The following is a 15,951-nucleotide window of genomic DNA, read 5'->3' on the forward strand; positions in this document are numbered from 1 at the left end:
TTGGTTTAGTTTGTTTATTTCAGTTTGATTTCATATCTTAGGTTTGATTTTTGTTTATTTGCGTTTGATTTTTGTTTATTTGAGTTTAATTTCAGATCTTAAATTTGATTTTTGTTTAATTTACTTGAGTTTGTTTTTTGATTTGGGTTTGATTTTACCTTATTTGAACATAGAGTAAAATTTTGATTTTTATTAGATTGTTTCTATTTATGGATAAATGAACAAAAATTAGATTGTTTCTATTTATGGATAAATGTTTATTATGTGTAACCTTGAACATAGAGTGAATGTTTACACGAGCATGAATATCCTGAATTTGGATCGAGAAGTTTATTATGCCTAATATTATGTGTAAAATTGTATTGTATATTTTGATATCCAAAACTTCAATTTTTGTCATATACAATTTCACTTTCATATTATTGTAAAATTGTAAAAAAAAAAAAAAAAAAAAAAGTTTTTTATGCAAACTATATTAGAATGAACATGTTCATTATCATATAATTACTAGCTCATTAAAATCTCAACACTAAATCATCTCTTTTTTTTTTCTTTTTTTTTTTTGAAAGAAAAATCATCTCTTTTACTATATGTTTATTACCATATCATCAAAGTCAACAATTTTGAATAAACCCTAGCCTCTCTCCTCTCTCCCCTTTCTTCTTTCTAAAAACCCTAAATTCCATTATTGAATTTTATAGGCACTTCCATCGGTTTTTACCGGTGAAAAACCCTAATCTTTGTTTTTTGTGTGCCATTTCTCTTTGCTTTTGTTTATTCTTGGTTTATAATAACTCTTCCTCTTTTAGGAGGAACGTTTCTCCCTCGAAAAAAGGGTTTTTCTTCTTCTTTAGGAGGATTTTTCTCCTTCAATAAAAAAGTTTTTTCTTCTCTCTTTTGAGGGAGGATTTGTTTTTTTTTTTTTTTTTTATTTCATGGATTGTTGTAGAGTTGTTTCATAGGTAACGATTTGTACGGGATCGAAAAAGAAGTTAATCTTCCAATTACAACCATACGAATCAGGCAATTTTTTTTTTTTGCAAGACTACAACAAATTGATAGACCTCTCGTCGAAGAAGGCCATAAATCACAACGATGTAAAAGAGGGTATAAAGAATGTACGATTTACAACGATCGTAGCTTTGCTGAAAGGATGTTTTTATTTAATTCAATTGTCATGTATTTGTTTGATATAAATCTCTTTGTAGATGTCGTATGACTTTTTGTTTATGAATCAATCTTTGTTCAAAAAAAAAAAAAAAAAAAAAATTACCATATCATTAAATGTTCATGAACAATAACATAAAAGGTACAAATCATGATCATTAATGTTGCATAAGCAGCAAAAACCTAGCAATAAATATATAAATATTAGGCTAAACTAGTATGAACATAAATTCATCATTAGTGTGTAGAACAATTTACAAGCATGTTTATATGACGTTTAATACATTAGGCCTTCAGTAACAATAAATATCGCGGCATTCATAAATCAGCTAACCTTATGCAAAGACATTATGATTTGCAATTCCAAATTCTGAACAGCTCAATCCTTCTTCAAGCAGCCTTTTGACAGACCGCAAAACTACCAGGGTTAATTGTTATGCTCTTTGTGCAATTATCAGTTTTATAAATACCAACAAGCCGGTCAGCCAACTCGAACATGTTATTTCTGAGGCTGCATGATATATAAGAATGAACAGATAAGATTGTAAGGCCAGGAAAAATATAAAACAATTTGATAAAGATATTACAAATTATCAACCTTATGATTACAATCTGTGCATTTTTTGTACGATCCTTTACATAATGCCCAACGATTGAAACGTTCTTGAAATCTGCCAAGATACAGCAAACATCTCACTCAAGCAGGAATCCACAAATTTAAGGATCAGTAAAAAAAAATGAATGATTCAAGAAGATACCAAGTGCAGCATCAATCTCATCCATCCCATAAAGTGGGGTAGGTTTGTAGTGATGAAGAGCAAAAATAAGCGCTAAAGAGCAGAGAGTGTGAAAGAAAAAGGCAAACCAGCAAAGGTTGAGACCAGCATCAGGGAAATTAAGAGAGCAGTATCTGAAACGAAACTCTACAACACTAAGCAATTTACCTTTTCACCACCTGACAAATTTGCAATGTTCTTCCAGCTCTTTTTTGGTGGTCTCACGCTGAAAACAACCCCTTCAGAAGAAGGATCTAAAGAATCCACTAACTCCAGCTCTGCATCTCCGCCAAGTGTAATCATCTGCGTCTCATACATAAAATCAAGATCACTTTATGATGCACAAATACACTGGAAGAAGATGCAAAACAGGAGATGCTCGATAAAAACTTAAAATGTGCCAACTTAAAGATTTTGATTCATGTTACCATCTACAAGGTGCATTAGCATGGCAAGGTGGCTCACAATTATTAAGTATAAGAGCATTATAGCTACACAAATGTGGTATCAATGTACCATATATATAATTCAGAGAAATAAGCATACACTTTCTAAATCTAAATAAGTACATCATTTTGACTATTTACACTATAAACATGCTAACATTAACTACATATTATCATCGAGAAACAAAGGAAGCAGCACCCAAAAAGATAGATAAAACAATCAAGCTAAAAAACAAAAGGCGACTAATATATTCAATACAAAAATCATTCATAAGCAATTTCAGATACCACTCTACTTCATATGCCTATCTTAAACTATTCCAAACAAGGATAAACAAACACAAATGAAGACGAAATATTTACAACTATCAATCACAGACCTGATACATTTCCTTCAACTTCAGAGATATGGTATTAAATCCAGCCATGAACTCGTCTAACCTGAAATCAAGCGTTTCCACATTAGTTCAAAAAGCATAAAATTATGCTACAGTAAAGACAGGACAAACAAGGAAAGAATAAACTAACCTTTTCTTTCTCCATTCATCATACTGTTTCTTAATGTCATCACGCTCTTGAGTAACTTCATTAAGCTCATGTACCCGTTCATTGTATGATGCTACCTTTTTACGATATCTAAAATGTTGGACAATAAGTTAGTAACCTGTTTGCAGCAGCACAAATTTAAAGTATTTGAGTCAATAGGGAGAAAAGTACTCAGAGATTGAATCAAGATTGGGATTCATTTCTTTCAGTTGTGCTTCCAGCAAAGCTACCATCTCTAAGGCCTTTTTAAGGTTACAAGGCATGGAAAGAGTCTCATCTTCCAGGGTTGACTTTAGCTTTTCTTGATCTACAGAGTCTTTCGCAATTCTGAAAACATCAGATTATCCATAATGTAATATGTTCTGAATAAGCCTTTGCAAACAAAGAATTAAGCACAAATAGGTCAGTTCATACTGCTCCAAGTGCTTCATGATAGCATTCTGCAAATCATCAAGCTTTTTGTTGTATCCCCTCTCCTTAACTCCCATCTCTTTGTGAAGTTTCTTCATGTCTTTAAGTTTGAAATCAGCATCAACCTGTTATACCAGCATCACCTGTTACTAAGTAATGGAAGATAAAAATGAAATTTAAATTAGAAACACTTAAAACAAAAGATTCTACCTCAGTTGCCCGCAGTTCATCCATTTTCCTCTTCAAGCTCTCATAGTCGGATTTTGCTTTGTCCAGAACTTCTCTATGTTCACCAAGCAGCTGATAGTGTAAATTAGCAAGGATTAATGAATCTCAATTAGCAACACAAATTATTAACTGAAGTTGAACTCTAATTAGCAAGGTTGACTGAGAAAAAGCTTCTCAGTCTTTTTGTAATTCTCTTGCACAGCGAATGCCTTCTGTTCTATTGCCTTAAATGTTGAATGCATCTTTTCCCTCTCTTGATGAAGAAATTCCTTTTCTTTCTTTGAATCCCCTATCCCTTTAGTTAGCTTTTTTTATCATTTTTTCACCAGTCTCTATTTGAACTTTGTGGCGATTTATATCTGTCCCGTGTTTGTCAATATCCTAATGACACAATAGAGCCATCAGTGGTAAATACTTATTCAGATATCCTTTTTAAAAATGAATGCAGTCAATGCACCATGCCGGATACTTACAGACTGGAGTTTGTCGACCTTTGCCTTTTGGTTTTTAAGTATTTCACCGCCAGCATTCTCTATCTTATTTTGAAGCTCTGATGCCTGGAATTCAATGAAAAAAAAATAAAAAAATAAAAAAAAATCTGCATTTAGTACCTAAAGTACTTAGCACTCACATTTCAATTATCAGCCAGTCAATAAACTCCATGATGAAATTGAAAGTGGAAGAAATATTACTTCAAGTGCAATTATCATACCTTCTCCTTCAATTTCTTAGAACCCTGTGTAAGTTTGGCAATCTCATTCTCTTCTGCATTTATTGTATTTTGGAGCACAGCAAGCCTGGATACCTCTTCCTTCTTTGGTTGTGCAGCAGACTTTAGAGACTCAAGTTGATTCTTAAGATAATCATTTTGAGTATTCAAACTGTCAATGTGTTATGTCAAAAGTCAACCCTGTTATTAGCAGGAACAATGAATAAAAAACGATACTTTCATAAAGCTTATACAAATTTCAATCTCAGGATTCACCTCCTTCTGACTCTTGGCTAATTCCATCTCTAAGTGTTGGATAGCTTTGTCTAAAGGCTGATAACTCTGAATAGAATCGGCAAGTTTTCTCCGAATTGCATTTAATTTATCAACCAACATGGAAAGTTCCTTTTCAGCATCAGCAACAGCTTCTTTAGAAACAGTGTCAGCACGAATAGATGTTCCCATTTTCCCTCCACGTGGTTTGCTCCCCCCTCCACTCATAGTCCCGGATTTTTCAAAGAGAGCACCTTCCAATGTAACCACTTTCCTGAAGTCTCTGCTCTGACCATATGCTATGCGTGATGCCTACAAAAGGACAGTCAGATAAATCATCATAGGAGCCTCCACAAGTTAACACCAAAACAATTTCACAACAGATTGTTGTTAAGAACTTTCTTTTATCTTATTGGGAGATCCATTATATAATTGAGTCTTGATCTTATTGAACCACCATCAAGCAACTGACATAGAAACAGTGAAATGCTGTAAATTATAATAGCTCTCATCACCTCAGCCTTTTGGGTAGATATTTCCCTAGTAAAAAAGGATAAAAACAAGCACCAGCCAAACAATAATGATTAATCTCTCCCTTAGTCATTATATGGTAAGATTAAAAAAAAAAAAAAAAAAAAAAAAAAAAAAAAAAAAGATAGCATCATCCAGTGACTCATATAACCCAATGCTTCTACTGATTTGGGACAGTCTATTTTATATGTTTTAATGTTTAATAATAAATCAATAACCAAATTCCTTCTAGAAGTACACATATATTTTCCTTATTTACAATTTTCTGCCTAAATTGTTTTTCTACACCAAAATATGAAATGTACCATTTTCCTATAGAATAATGAAACAAAAAAGAATTCAACTATATTATAGGGGGATGACTTCATTCCAAAATCTAACATCTTCCATAGGTCTACAAAAACACAGATAAATAACTAAGGTTGTCGATAAAAGATATGCTCAGCAATTAAAATGTTTTTTTTTTTTTTTTTATCTTTTATACAATTTTAGAAATTATAATATGATATAGAAAGCACAAACTTATTGTAATGTTTGCCAAGTGTTACTTGCGGTTAGTTATTTATGTATTTATTTTGGTGAGAGTCACGTGCAGTTATTACTTTAGGAATATCACAGAATATAGAAAGTACAGTATATAGAAAGTACAGTATATAGAAGATAAAAATAATAGATAACAGATCGACTAATTTCTGAGATTTCTTTCAAATAGACCAATTTTGTTCAAATCTAGTTATTAGGATTTTAAACTTCAGATAAACAAATTTAAATAAAAAATATAAAAAATTTAAAGCTAATACTTATAATAAAAATAAACAATACTAGTTTTGTACCCGTACGATGCCCAGATGGTTGATAAAAGTTTAGGATAAACTTTTTGGATTGAATGTTATATACGATCCTATAATCCCTTTTGATAATGCATGATATTTAGACATACTGAATTGAAATATATTTTATTGAAATGAAATTATTTTTATTGAACTAAAAGTGTTTTTACCAAAACAAAAATTATTTTTCATGATTAAAATTTATTTTCTTTAATTCTCTATTATTTTTGTAAATAAAAACTTTTTAAAACGAATTTTATGATGGAAATAGTACCGAATTATAAGATATTTATTAAAAGTTAGGAGTAATTTTATATATATGAAATATTATAATTTTATCGATAATAAAACTCTATACAACTTTTTTTATCTGTAAAAATCTATCCAAACTTCGCTTACTTAGCATTATATGTGTCACAATAATACCTATGTGGCGTGACATTTGGCGAAAAACTGGAATGTCAAATGTCGCTGTCTTGTGGCCTAGCTGCAAGACCGGCTTTATTTATTAGTGATATATATTTCAAAGCTTACCAATAACTCAATATGTATAACCTAGTCAACACATGTCAAACATTTTTCTTGCAAAGTGCAAAATTGACAACTGATGACAATGTATAATTGGCAGATTGTCAAGTTTATTAGATAGTTCGACAAAGACTTAGGAGGCAGAACACCAGAAAACTCTTCACACCAATGAAGACATCTGTTTTGTAAAGGTCATTTCTAAATACTTCGTATCATGCAATTCAAGGGGCGTAAAATTTTCAACTGTAGTCCAACTTATAATCAAGATAGGTCCATCAAAGCTACTTGTTGTAATGTTAGGCATCACAAAGAGAAATATCTTCTTGTAGTAGCTCATTATTATTAGGTGACAAACTGGCTCACTATTAAAATTCCAGAAACAAAAGTCAGAGCATGAAGAAGAGATGCCAAAGTGAAAAATTAAAGAGCAAAAATATGGGGTCAAAGTAACATACAAAGATGCTTTTGATGAAAACGTTACCTGCTCAAGGTCTTTCGCCACAACAGTGTTTTTAAGCAACTCAAAAAATGCAAGTTTTAATCTTTCATTCTTGACTGTAATCAAGTCAAAAAGCCGAGGAACACCCTCCGGGGTATTTACTTTTCTCTTCAACTGATCACCATGTCTCTCTTGTTTCTCCTACAAAAAGGAAGAGCTAAATTCAATGTTTGTCTACGTAAAACTTGCCTAATGGAATTCAAACAGCATATCTTGTGGAAACACAGGACTAAAGCTGTTAAGATATAAACCTGGATGCTGTACCACAGATCCAGAAAATGCTAATACAAAAGGAAAGCAAGAAATGTGTTCAACAAAATCCATTTCTTTCAAGAATCAAGAGTCTGCTATGCAGTCATGCCAGTCAAAACCCCAATTGAAGCAAGCATATACCTAGGTTCTGTAATGATTAAACTAAGAATAACATCATTTTCCAAAGAAGTATTCCAAAGGAAAAAGGTCATCAAGATATCTGCAAATTTAATTTCTGTGCTAATCTTTTCTAAAGATGCAGACTAATGTCAAGTTTACGCATCCTAAGTCCTAACAGAGTAACATAAACCTGCTATACAACAGGCCAACAGGCCATTGAACAGTAATAATCAATAGAGACTGCTAGTGTAGTTTCCCATTTTGAAAGTTTCCAGCTCTTCTTCCTTAAGAGCCCCTTAGCATGTTAAACATTCACAAGTTTTGACCACTCAGACAAAACTCATAAGACTGATATGTCTTATGTCAATTACTTCTTTCGATTTTTTAATAATTGCACCATTTTCTTTTTGTGGAAGTTACATATTATTTGCAAAATTTCCCTTTATGATATGCTTTCATAAACCTTTTTTTCATGCGTTCACACACCTCTTTTATATTGCAAGCCTAATGGTCCCATTAGATATTATTACTATCACATGTCGTGCCCACCAATATGCTGATTTTATATATCTACCAACCCAATTTTCAAAAACAATATGAAATGGAACGAACAATCACATAGCAAATTTTTAAATATCAATACACAAGTTAAAACAATTTTCTATGGAAAAGCTTAATTTGCTAAAGCTATTCCTAATTTAAGGAATCAACATCAATGACAAAGTTGATAACCTCAAATTTCTTTTATAGTCTGAAACCTCAATTTGTTACTTTAAATTAGTATTTTGTTTCTTTAAAGAGATGAGATATATAACTTAGATGTGCTAGCAATCATCATCCTTGGAAATTTTGGACTACTGAGATATAACCACATCAACAATAGAACTAGTGACTTCAACGAAACAATATTTAAAGTGTACCGGTATCATGAAGGTCGCAACACCAAGGTTTTTCTCACGTAGCAAATCTACACATTTTTGGGCTGCTTCAGCTGTCTCAACAAGTATATAGTCAAGTCCAGGGCATGCTGTTGACACAGCAACATCATATTTAGCTGCATAGGAGACAAACAAGGAAATAAAGTCAATAAGATAGGCATATAAGGAGCCAAAAGTAGACCATGACATTACACTGATATATTTTTCTCTGATGATAAAGGATTTGACAGAATCGAACACAAAGAATAATCCCCATAACTGATTCACATATCATAAAACATTGTCATAAAAGCAATTATGATCAACTTTTTTTGCATCTACAGGCTCACCATCTATAGCACCCAAATCACCCATTCGTTCATGTATTCCCTTGATCTGATTTGTTTCCTTGGCCCTTAAGATTTCTTTTAGAACAGATCCTTGGCTCCTCTCAGATTCCATAACAGATACAAGCTCAGCAACCTTTTGTCTTGCAGCTTGCTCAAGAGGAATCAAAGATTCTTGCTCCTTGACACATTCCTGTCCAGTCACAAAAGTTCAGTCTTCTAGCTGCCTCTGATACAATTATATGCAAGTTCTGACAAAGTATCAATCCTTCACGAAAAGTAACCAATAATGCACTTACTTGCTCTGCTTTACGAGCATTAGAGGCCTCAGACTCTTTTTTCTCCAAATCGTTTTTAATGCTTGTGATGGCAGCAGATTTAGAGTTAATCTTATCACTTATATCTTCCAGCTGCTTTTGAGCATCCTCAAAAGCCTTTTGTGCACCTTCATGCTGAAGTAAACAAATAAAACACTTTTAGCATAAAGATCAAACTCATGAAAGGCAAGTACATGAGCTTAACAAAATAGAACAAAAAAGCATCATAATTCTTCCAACAATCCAACCAAATACATTAAAAACAACTTTCCAGTTGAGTTATAGCCTGTAAATATACAAATATATGAGATTTATGCACATTAAATCAAGGTTTTAGCATAAGAACCCATCAGTCTACCTATTTCAAAACCAGAATACTACCAATCTACCATACCAAGTGTTTCAAAGGCACAAGGTGTCCAAATATGACAGCAACCTTGAAGCAGATGCATAAGACAAGAACCATCTCCAAAGCAAGGCACGTATTTCTTGGGTCAATAGCTAGGCATTGATTTAAAAAAATTACGAAAAATCAAGCTAATGAGCTTTAAATATATTGCATCAAAATACATCATTGCCTCCAAAAAAAATAGTTCATTTCTCACCAAAACTTTGTTCCTAGATAAAAGTCTCATTTCACCTTTATTTATTTCATATTACACATTTAATCAACCAAACTACACTCTTATTTTATTTATTCCCTTCTAACCAACCAAACCCTACTACCATGTTTTTATTTATCATCCTAAAAACTTGTGAAAAAAGAAAATGGGACTTTAAATTGAGAACGGAGGGAGTACAAAAATCAAGGACTTTTGTAATTTATCAGGCACTAGGTAGCACATAACAACTGCAGTAAATCATCTCATGCAAAAACTTAACTACTGCAATTACATCCTTCTCTACAAGGCACACCTCACCGAATAAGTATTAGCGCATAGCACCTAGGTGCTTAGAAAGTGTATAGCATGGCACTGGTTTTCTAGTGGTACAATTCCAAGTACAAAACGTACGTACCACTTTGATTAAATGTACCAATGTGATTTCAGTGGTACATTTTCGGAGTATTAAATGTACCACTAGCACATTTAAGTGGAATATTCAAGTTTTCTAATGCCTGATAAATTACACTTCTGCCCTTCTATACACTTCGTTTGTCAATAGGTGCTATGCGCTGATATACACTCTACCTCACCTACAGTTCAATAAATCATGTTTCCCACAGCCATGTAGCCAGTGCATTTGGTACGCTGATCACATAAGGGATATAGCAATTCAACAATTTAGTTCAAAAAGTAGAGTACTTTGTATCAAATGCCTGCATAGCTGAGTGACACCGACATCATAGTTGCTTTTGTTTTTTAAATCACCTTATCATTTAAAAACTTCCGTTCTGTAGATGCAACTTCCAGTTTTCCTTTATGGTCCATCAATTGATTCTCCCAAGGTTCCAACTCAGCGCGAACCTTGGCCAACTCAGAACGATGAATCTCAGTTTCACCTAATTTCATTTTCAAGGGACAAAGATTCATCAAGATTGACATGTTTCACAAAAGATGTATAAAATCTGAGATCAAGTTTAGGTTCCAATTGAAAAATAGTTTCAACTGAATTTTCAAATTTAATGAGGAAGACAATACATCCATTGTCCATCACAAAAAGTACTCTCAGTATTTTATAACAATAAAAGTTAGCATTAAAAAAAAAAAAAAAAAAAAAAAAAAAAACAGATTACGCTGTAGAATAATAACAATTTATCAAAGATATAAGTACATTCAACAATTTAGTACGAAGAATTAAGCATGCAGATTTACCAAAAACCAGCTAACACGGTTTGTAAAATTTGAACAAGAAAATTTTAAAAGAAACAAACTCTAATGATTCAATGCACCTTGCTATATTTGGAATAGTGACTGCTCAAAGATTTCAACATATTTATAGACGTTAAAACTTGAAATCTTCAATTGCCAAAGTAAGATCTATCGAAGCATTTATGTAATAAAATAAATTAGAAAAAAAAAAAAAGAAAAGAAAAGAAAGCTTGGGAAATTCAAACTACAAAACTTGCACAAGAATCCCAGGCAACAAAGACGAACAGTAAATTCTGACATAAACAATTTTCTTAAACTATATTGACTTCAGAAGGTCTGGCAGTCCTTCGAGAAATTAATACATATAGTATTAAAAAGTACAACATGAACATTAATAAATCATTCAGGCAGCAGAAAATGACAATGCATCATAAACTTATATAAAAGTGAAAATCCACCTTTAGATTTCTCTTTTATTTCTTCCAAAACCTTCTCTTCTTCCCCCAAGCGCTTTTGCAGCTTAGGAATATCTTCCTCCAGTTTTGGAATTGCTTGTGTGGCATTTTCACAATCCTTTGTAAAGTCATTGATCTTCGACGAATCCTATTTTGAGACCAATAATTAGAAATTTGCCTAAGGAGTCGTATGTTCAATCAATGACATTAATCCAACCTTTTCAATTTTATCTTCAAGCTTCTTTATCTTTTGCTTCATGTGCTTATAATCTTCGCGATATTTAACATCTTGCCTTTCAAACTCTTTAAACTCCTCTTTGCAACTCCTGAGGTCATTATCAAGTTCCTGGGATTTCCAACATGCGTAACACACAATTGACAAAGCAATCAAGATTTAGCTGAAGTGCTAATGTCAGCTTCAACACCTAAGATGTGCAACTATATACAAGATATAAATGGTTGGAATCAAATGATGCAAACCTCTTGTCTCTTGAGATATTTATTGTGCAAAGTCTCAAGCTCCTTCAAAGTAGATTTATTTCCCTGGATCTCCTCTCTACGACAAGTGTTTAAAATGACATTAGCAAATACACTCATGTAAGAGAAAAATTATATTAATCACATATGACCAAGAACACCTTTTCAACTTCAAACTTTCTTCCAAGCTGGACAAGTTATTTTGCAGCTCAGCCATTTTAGCATTGTTGTCTTCAGCAGCAAGTTTTGTAGCTTTCTCTTGCCATTTAAACAGTGATAGTTCCTTCAGCATATAAGATTCTGCCTCATTCTTCACATCCTGTTGATCATGAGAATACAGATTCAGTAAAAGACTTTCATTTGCCTCTTCAAAGTCCTTAACACGCACAATTGCAAAGGCTATAATGATATAATATAATAGTGAATACCTCTAAGCTGTCTCTTTCTTTCTCGGCCAACTTGACCATCTGCACAACTCCAGATCTCTTCTCATTTAGAGCTTCTAATCTGATGATGCAGATTTTATTAAACAAAGTTAAAATAGATCACTATAATCCTTAACCTGACATGAGTACAGCACGGTGCAAAAGCAGCTCGCAGCTAATACACTTCTGCAAGAATACAGCCATGAATGGGGCAACTACTCTTTGTAAGTGGAATAGAAGTGTTTGTGTTTTAAGCGCTTAAATCTATTCAGTTTCTCCATGTTATACAACTTCAAAGGTTCCTACCAGATTGATTTGCTAATGAGATCGAGTACCAGAAAACTAAAAAGTTTGAACAAACAACTTCACCAACATTAAATAGCATTACCATAAATACAAAGAATATGACTTATTATCTTGCAATACTAAAAGCTGAATAGAGAAAACTCACTGCTTAGAAGACTCATCTATCTTCTCCACATATTTATTAGTCCCTATTATATCCTCAAAGTATTCAAGAAACACTTCATCATGAGGTCCTTGAGCTTTCGGCTTCATTAGTGAAATTTGTTCAACCTCGCCCTACAACCCAACAACAGCCAACCAACATGAGTTACTTTGTATGAAATACTCTGAAATAAACAGAAAAGAAAATTGAACCAAAAATTTAAATTACAATAAATCTAATAGACCTGAAGGATCAAAAATCGATTATTATCCAAGTCGACTCCTTTTGCCTTCAATTTAGTGGTAACTTCAGTGAAGTTACTTGTTCTATCATTAATGTAATACTTCGAAGAGTTGTCTCGAAATGCAACCCTTGTTATGACAAATTCACTGCCTTCAACAACTTCATATTCTCCATCATCCTACAAGACACAAGACATCATAAACCATAAAACCCCCATCATCTAGACCCTACTCAGAAACAAATGCAACAATAAATCGGCGAAAAATTAAATTACCAGATCAATAATGTTGTGCGAATGCAGAAGCAAAGATCGAGAACAATAAAAAAAACAATAAAGAAATTCAATGCAAACAATAAGAACGCACCAAGAATTAACGTGGTTCACTATCAATGTGATAGCTACGTCAATGGGCACCGAGATCAAAGATTTCACTATAAACTGCAAAGATTACAAAAATGAATAAAGTCTCTCTCAAGAACGGCTCTCACTCTGTCTCTCATAACCCTAATACTGATATTAGGAAGTTTTAATATTAAACCCTAATTAAAAGATACTTGGGCAAAAAGATAATAAATAAAAGATAACTTAAAACCACGAAAAACGCGTCTCTGTACTTTTCCTTCTTCGTCCGGTCAGACCGGGCAAGGTCTGCCCGAAACACTAACCAAGAACTTTGACGTAGCCTACCCCCACCGTCCGGTTAGACCGGGCACGGGCTGCCCGATCGGGCGCGTGGGGAAAACCTTGAGTTGCCAACGTACTCAACTCCTACCCCCTCACCGCCCGGTCAAACTAGGCAAGGGCTGCCCGATCGGGCAGTGAGGGTTCTTCGTGGCTGCTTCTTCAGACTTCCAATCCTCACCGCCCGGTCCGACCGGGCACGAGCTGCCCGATCGGGCAGTGAGAATTGCTACGATTCGAGTCATCTTCATTCATCAACAAATAATCTCTTGAAAATGGACTGATACACCTACACTATCTAAATTCTGATGATTTGTGGAGTTGTGGATAAGCTCAGAAACTTTGTTCAATCTCATCTGCGAAGTTCAAAATCAAAATCATTTCACTTAGACTAATCTGAATTCAATTTTTAGCCAAAATGAACAACAAATTTTGTACAAACATCATTAAATTATTGTCTTTTTTATCAAATTAAGTAATTAAGATAAAAATTTCGAAATTAAAATCACCTGTTTTGCCTTTTTTCCAAAAACAAAGAGCATAGCATCAATCACATTACTTTTCCTACTTCCATTTGGTCCAACAACAGCCAAAAAACTCTACAAAAATTCAACAATAAAAACTTAGCAAAATTTTGAAGAAGTAATTAATTGAACTGAATTAGATGATATAAACCCTAACCTTGTGAAAAGGGTCAACACGTTGTTCACCAGCATAAGATTTGAAATTTCTCATGACCATTTCCTTAATGAAGAGTCTCGGAGTTTGAGACCCGGACTGGGTTGTTGTCGCCAAGTCGGCGCCGGAGTCCATCTCTTTCCCCATTTTAAAAGAGATGGAATTTGTAATTTGAATTATTGTGATTGAAATGAAAAGTGAGATTTGAAGATGGAATGAGAGTGAGTCACGAGTTGCGACTCGGTATGGTATGATTTCAGTGGCGTTTGGTTATCGTTCTGGAGTTTGAAATTAAGAGTGAGTAGTGGAAACTTTTCGTAAAAGGAAGAAATGGAAAATGAGTAAAAAAATTTACCGGTGAGCATTTTGGCGGGAAAATCTAAAAATTGAATCGTTTTGGGCCTTGTAGTGATGATTAGGGAGGGTTTTGAGCTTGTTTTCTTGGGCCGAACTAATTAGGATATGATGTTGTTGTGGACTATTTTTGCAATTGGTCTAATCTACACCCTTGTGCAGCTAACCGGCCCACAAGCCCAATTTCAAATGCGCCCCATTAAAAAAAGCCTCAAACCAAAATGAACTCACCCAAAAAACTTAACATATCTTTAAATGCAACCCACCCAACCGTCATTTATACAAAACCGTCACTTTCAACAGCTATGTTTAAATATAATTTTTTTTAAAAAACCATCACTCTTAAACTTAAATTTCTAAAATATATTACTCCTCTCTTTAATTTTCTCTCTCTAACAATCAAACAAAATTCACTCTCTCTCTTCAAAAACAACCATGGATATTTGAGATGAGATGAAAAATCAAACGGATTCTCCCAAAAAAAAGGCAAATTTATGTATTTTATTTAATTTTGTATGAATATTGTTCGATACTCTGTTGTTCGAAATTTTTATTGGAAGTGTTACAAAAATTAGTGAAATCAAACGGATACCTTATGTTCATAAAATGTTTTGAAATGTTCATAGTATTAATATTTGTTGTTCATATGATAAATATTCTTAATGTTCATAAGATGTTCTCATTTTGCTATTTATGCTTATGTTCATATTTTGAATGCTTATGTTCACTTTCTGAAATGCATATGTTTATATTTTTATGCATATGTTCACTTTCTTAGATGCTTATGTTCATATTTTGAATTCTTATGTAAACTTTCTTAAATGCTTATGTAAACTTTACGAAATGTATATGTTCAATTTCTAAAATCCATATATTCATATTTCTTATTTATATGTTCACCTTCTGAAATGGTTATGTTCATAAGCATTCAAAAATTGAATCAATGCATATGTTCATATTTTGAATGCGTATATTCATTTTCTAAAATGCATATATTCATAATTTTAGTGCATGTTCATATTTTTAATACTTATAATGCGTATATTTCATAATCATTTTATTTTTAATTTCTTCAATTTTCTTATGTTCATAATTAAAGGCTGTAAATTCAATTCATATGAATTACATGTTCACAAACCTAATCAAATTGATCAAAATTCATTACAAAATCACCATATAATAAATCAAAATTCATACATAGATGGAATTGATTGAAATTAAACAAAATACAATTTCATATCACCGCATATAATAAACCCACAGATCATATTAGTCCAACCAACAACATTTCTCAATGGTATTTCCTCAAACACCTTAAACGCTCGTCGAACCTCACCAGAACCCGAGTACATCTCAATGAACTTATAATGCGTATATTTCATAATCATTTTTCAACCCGAGTAAATTCAATTCATATGTATTACCCATAAAAGGGTTCCTCTTAAACCCATTTTTCAACATAACATAATGAACTTGCTCAC

General features: G+C 32.9%; 1 pseudogene; it reads right to left on the reverse strand.

The window, feature by feature from the left end:
* Positions 1-1,277: 1,277 nt before the first annotated feature.
* LOC110730432 lies at positions 1,278-14,263 on the reverse strand (annotated as a pseudogene).
* Between the last annotated feature and the right edge of the window lie 1,688 nt (positions 14,264-15,951).

The sequence above is a fragment of the Chenopodium quinoa genome, unplaced genomic scaffold, assembly GCF_001683475.1.
Source record: "Chenopodium quinoa cultivar QQ74 unplaced genomic scaffold, ASM168347v1, whole genome shotgun sequence".
In the NCBI taxonomy this organism is placed as follows: domain Eukaryota; kingdom Viridiplantae; phylum Streptophyta; class Magnoliopsida; order Caryophyllales; family Amaranthaceae; genus Chenopodium; species Chenopodium quinoa.